The sequence below is a fragment of the Gracilinanus agilis genome, chromosome 3, assembly GCF_016433145.1.
Source record: "Gracilinanus agilis isolate LMUSP501 chromosome 3, AgileGrace, whole genome shotgun sequence".
Lineage (NCBI taxonomy): Eukaryota > Metazoa > Chordata > Mammalia > Didelphimorphia > Didelphidae > Gracilinanus > Gracilinanus agilis.
In genome coordinates this window covers 12,574,820-12,580,951 of record NC_058132.1, presented here as the reverse complement: position 1 = coordinate 12,580,951, position 6,132 = coordinate 12,574,820, and the positions used below count along the sequence as shown (strand labels likewise).

At 40.7% G+C, this 6,132-nt stretch overlaps 1 pseudogene; it reads right to left on the bottom strand.

The window, feature by feature from the left end:
• Positions 1-3,566: 3,566 nt before the first annotated feature.
• The window catches only part of LOC123240752, a 40,439-nt pseudogene continuing 37,873 nt past the window's right edge, over positions 3,567-6,132 (bottom strand).

The window sequence follows — 6,132 nt, the reverse complement described above, 5'->3', positions numbered from 1 at the left end:
ATATAATAAATATAAACAAGGAAAGGGAATGGGAAGGAGGGCAAAAGAAATTCCTAGCACTATAATACTATTACTCTTCCCACCAGAAATAAAGAGATTTGCAAGAATCTGGCTTCTTTTGATTCAGACTTTCTGTCACCCTACACTGACTATCTGTGCCCCCAAATCCCTAACTAGCTTCCCTGACTATGGCCACTCCCAAAACAGTCTGGGTGATTGAAAGAATAGTTCAGATTTGCTCGATAGAGTGGTGACCGTATGGCAGAGTCACCCAAGGTCTTATAGCCAAGGGTTATAAGTCTCTTTGAAACAGACAGGCACGGTCTCTCTTTCTGGTTGGTTTGGCTCACAGGAACAGCAATAAAATGTCAATAAGCAGGTCAGGAAGAAAGAGGTAGAAGCCGATATTTTCCTAGATGAAGTATCTAGCCGGAGTCTGGAAAGCTGGTCAGAGGGCCACAATTGTCAGGTCCAACAGCTTAATCCAGGAAAAATCAGTTAACTCCTCACAGGAAGTGCTCCCTCCAAGTTCCAAAGAACACAGGGACTCAACTCTCCTTCAGGCTTCAAGTCCTCTCTTTATTCTTTCCTGACACTCCTTTTGGAACTCTTTCCTTGAGTTCCATCTGTAAGCTCCATGAGCCACTTAATTTGCATCCTGTATCCTTTGCCATCTTACCTTCCTCTTTCCTTATTTTAATAGGAAGGACCCACCTGAGAATTCTTTGTGTCATCTTTTTCCTGCAGTTCCTTGCCAAATGACCCAGTTTACCACAATTTACACAGTTCCTTCTTTTTTTTTTTTTTTTAAACCCTTAACTTCTGTGTAATGACTTATAGGTGGAAGAGTGGTAAGGGTAGGCAATGGGGGTCAAGTGACTTGCCCAGGGTAGTTCCTTCTTTTTGAGAGGGCCACAGCCATTAAATTGGCATTATGTGAGGAAGTTCTCACATCCTGACATTGCAGGATCATATCAGTTACAATCCATGTCTGGCAATTCCTGGCTAGGGCTTTCTAACAATCTGGGTTACAATTATCATATGGCAATTGTTTTGACAGTATGTTGACTGCAGTAGGATTACCAACCATTCTCTGAATTGCCATGGTCAGGTGATTGACAAATTGTTCAAAATTTTTACAAAATTTTATAAAATTACAAAATTTTCGTAAAACTAAAATTGGTCTTTCCCTTAGCAAATAATTTCTTCCAAGCACGTCAGGCAGCACCAGAATATATATATGCATATAGACTTGCTGTCCCCAAGTAAGTTGATTTCCCACTTCCATGAAGTGTCCTGTTCCAGTAAACATCTCAAAAGTAATCGGTTCAGGCAGGCTTGTTGCTGCATTCCATCTCACTTTTTTGGTGCATAAATCATGATAATACATTTTCCAAAATAAGTAATCCTACCATCTAGGGTGGTCTTAGCAATAGTCAGCCAGTCAAAGGGACAGAGCACCTCAGACACTAAAGACTCAATCAAGGATAGAACATAAGGGACCGTGAGGCTGTAAGCACTGGCTCCTGCTTAATCTCCTTCAATAATATGAAATTTAGTGGCTGATGTTGACACAGAGCTTGTCCAGTGTGATCACACCAATACAGTCTCTAAACTAATAATAAGTTTGTTGGGAGAGGTTCAGTTTCACATAAAGCTGGACTCAAGATCAAGTCCAAAGACCCTAAGCCTCAGGAGATAGGCTTTTTTTTAAGCACAGAAATCTGATGACATGGTATCATATTAAAGACAGAAAATGCAGTAACAATTTAAAATAGGATGAAAATAAATCTTTCACATGGGCAGGTTTTAATGATAAAGTGCTGAATAAGCTGGAAAGTACAGGAATAATCACTATGGGGGGTAGCTAATGTCTATTATTATGGCTCACCTTTCCAAGACCTCTGCAATAAGGGGTCAGAGTCTGATTGTTTTTGCTGACAACTTCTATTAAGTTCAGGAATCAGTACCTTCTAAAGATGGCAGCTAAGGATGACTGAAATAATCATTGCACCTAGCCAGGTACCCAAAGGGCAGTTCCCCACCTTCTGACTGACTGTATTATCAGACACCCCAAAGACTGAGCTATTAATTTTGCTACATAGTGCAGTACAGAAGGAAAGACAGGGGGTGGCAAACATCCCAGCAGTGGGGATTTATCCTCTCCCCCTTCATCTTCACTATTATCTGGCTCATTGTCTGTCTCAAAGGCCTTTTTTTGGTTTTCTTTCTAACCATCTGAGCCTCGGGAGTCAGGCAAAGTTTCAATATATTCCAAATGGAAAAGGCAGCCTTGCGGAAACCAAATGGACCAGTGGTTCCCAAACTTTTTTGGTCTATCACCCCCTTTCCAGGAAAAATATTACTTAGCCTCCTGGAAATTAACTTTTTTAAATTTTAATAGCAATTAATAGGAAAGATAAATGCACCTGTGGCCATCACTGCTTCCCTGGATTGCTACAGCACCCACCAGGGGGTGGTAGCATCCACTTTGGGAATCAGTGATCTGGACCATCTTCCCTAAGTCTTTCATTCATTTATTTTTCAACAATCTCCCATCTTTCTAAGTCTATTGTGCCTCTGGGTGGAAACCAAAAGCAACAATGTTCAACACATTTCAGGAATTCCTCTAACTGTTCCTTCATTACATGGAATCTTCTCTCCTTTACTATCCTTTTCAACACATGAATATATTGATCATGATCCTTAAACTGTACTTGCCCCAAGATAAGCCTGGTGATAATCTCCTACCACAATCTTTTACTTACTTATTGCTCTTGAGTCTTGCAAGTAGAACATCATGGCAAGGGGGGGGGAGAGTTAAAGTGATGGTATTAGAAAGAAGGGGCCAAGTGGGATATGGTGTCACCAGAAGATTCATTTATTAAGCCTTCACAGTGAGCTTATATAGAGAAGCAAAACCTGTTTACCATGAAGTAATTTTCCATTTAGCTCATAAAACGATCTCATCCCTCACTGCCCTCAATGCATTATTCCTTATTCAATATTTACAGTCTTCATCTTGTTATGACTCAAAGCAGTAATGGCAAACGTTTTAGAGTGGCCAAACTGCAACCTTCACACCACACGTGAGCAGCCCCCTTACCCCAGATAGGGGAGGGAGGAAGCACTCCTTCCTCCACCCTTGGACTGCTGGGCAGAGGGCTAGGTGATGAGAGAAATGCCCTCAGACTCATGGAGAGCAGGAAGGGAACAGCCCCTCTGGCATGCTCTGGCACATGTGCCATGGGTTTACCAACACAGACCTAAGCCTGTTCTATTCCTTTTAGCTGTCCTGACTGCACCCTGGAATGTTCCTTGCTATTTCTTTGTTTATTCCTTCATGGTCTCTGCCTTGCAGTGACCTAGAATGAACTGGTGCAATCAGCCACAGTGCCACCTTCTTTAGGCTCCCAACAAAATAGAGAAATCTTGGGGACAGCTGAATAATGAGCTTCCAAAATTGTATTTAATGACCCAAAACATGAATTAATTGATCACTGAGAGAGATGACTGACTAATAATTTTTTTGGTTCTTGATAACCTAATCAATAAATTGATTTTTCTTACCCAGAACCCAGTCTCTCAGAATTTTTAATTGTCACAGATATTTTTCACTTGACTGGCCTTCTGCCAGCACTATATGAAGCAGAAGAATAAGTTGCTGAGGGAAGAATGTGCAAATGGATCTCTTGGGTGCCACTTGGTGGTCTCTTTAACCATTCGTGTGTGTGTCCATTGAGCCTAAAGAGAATAATATAACACTTGGGTACAAAGATACAACCCAGTAGCCCAGCGCTGGAGGTCAAAATGGAGAAGACTTCTACAGCCACTGTGGCCTTCCCCTTGGTACTCTGATAGGTGGAGAGGAAAGAGATCCAGACACTGCAGAACACCAGCATGCTGAAAGTGATGAACTTGGCTTCATTGAAGGTGTCAGGAAGGTTCCTGGCCAGGAAGGCCACAGTGAAACTCCCAAGGGCAAGGATGGCTATGTAGCCCAGGACACAGTAGAAGGCAACAAATGAGCCCTCGTTGCACTCAATGATAATGTACTGGGGCTGAGAATGGGTATCTACATCTAGGAAAGGGGGAAATGATTCCAACCAGATAGCACAAAGGATGACTTGGATGGAGGATAATATAAAAACCACAGAGTAAAATACTCCAGGTCTCAACCACTTCCTCATGGTACTCCCTGGTCTTGTGGCCTGAAAGGCGAAAACCACAGTCAAGGTTTTAGACAAAATGGAGGAAATTGCCACAGTGAATACAGTCCCAAAAGTCGTTTGTCGAAGGAGGCAGGTGACTGTGGTTGGGTGACCTAGGAAAAGCAAAGAGGAGAGGAAGCAGAAAGCAAGGGAGATAAGAAGAATATAACTGAGTACTGCATTGTTCGATCTCACTATAGGAGAGCCTTGGTGCCTCACAAATACTCCAAGAATGAAAACTGTAAGGAGTGAGAAGGTAAGAGCAGCACATGTCAGAGCCATGCCTATGGGTTCTTCATAGCCCAGGAAAACCTCAGTCTTGGGGACACAGTAATTCCTGTGACTATTTGAATACTGATCTTCAGGGCACTTTTCACATTGTTCCATATCTAAGAAAGGAATTGTTTCAGTCATTCATATGAGTAGTAGTCCAACATTTCCCAAGAAATAATTGCATCAGCTGGTTTGGTGACACTATAAAATCATTAGTCCCTGCCACACAATTCCTTTCCATATATAGGCAGACAGACAGACAGATAGATAGATAGATAGATAGATAGATAGATAGATAGATAGATAGATAGATAGATGGATGGATGGATAAATAGATGGATAGATGGATGGATAGATAGATAGATAGATAGATAGATAGATAGATAGATAGATAGATAGATGGATGGATGGATGGATGGATAGATTAGATAGATAGATTAGATAGATAGATAGATAGATAGATAGATAGATAGATAGATAGATAAATGGAAGGAAGGATGGATAGATAGATGGATGGATGGATAGATAGATAGATAGATAGATAGATAGATAGATAGATAGATAGATAGATAGATAGATATTAATGTGTATATGTATGTATGTATATGTATGTGTGTTTATAATACCTTTGTAATTATCTATTATGGAAGGGAGATCTTCATACAATAGAAAAGAACAACAGTCTAAAGCTGCCTCCTAGATTTTGGAGTTAATAGATGAGAGACAGAGGCTCATCCCTGAATATACCTCACCTCTGTTCTTTGCAATGTATCCCATTGGACAGAGTCTACAGTCAAAGCAGCAATGGGGCCAGCCTTGTCGCGGAATCTGACTGAATCCAGGAAGGCAGCTCTCACTGCAGACAGAAAGAGGAGCCTGAGAACACAGAGACAGAATAGAGAGAAACAGAGCACAGAAATTGCTGTATCTTTCAGCTTTCCTTTGGGAAAAACCTCTCTCCTGAGATCCTTGGGTCAGAAGAATGGTCCCTAAGGGATATCTGGAGGAATTTTTTCAGGATTTTATCACATTCATCTATGACAAAGGAAGCAAAGTGACCCCATGGAATGAGTATAGGTATAGCAGTCTTCACATATGTCCAATGAGGAATTCACAGACAGAACTGAAAACTAACTGAATCCTCTAAAAATGTATATCCCCATAAATACTCTGTGTTATGTGAAAAGATATTCTAATTTTTTTGTTTTTTTTTTAATTTCTTTATTCGTACTGTAAAAAATTAATTCCCAGGCATCTCCCTCCCACTCTTCCCGTACAAGAAAAGGCATTAACCAATGAAAAAATCTATATGTGAATTATATATTTGGTGTTTCTATTCATCAGTTCTGTTTCTGGAGGTGAACACTCACAAGTTATTCTTGAAATATTAATATTCTCTCAGTTCTACTCATTTCCCTCTTCATTACTACATATAGGTCTTCCAAGTCTTTTTTTTTAATTAACCTGGTCCTCATTTCTTATAGTGCAGTAGTTTCCCCTCACAATCATGTGCCACAACTTGTTCAGTCATTCTCTAATATCCCCTCAGTTTCCAGGCCTTTGCCACCACAAAGAGAGCTGCTATAAATATTTTGGAACATATCAGTTCTTTTCTTTTTTGCCCCTGATGTCCTTGGGAAACAGAACC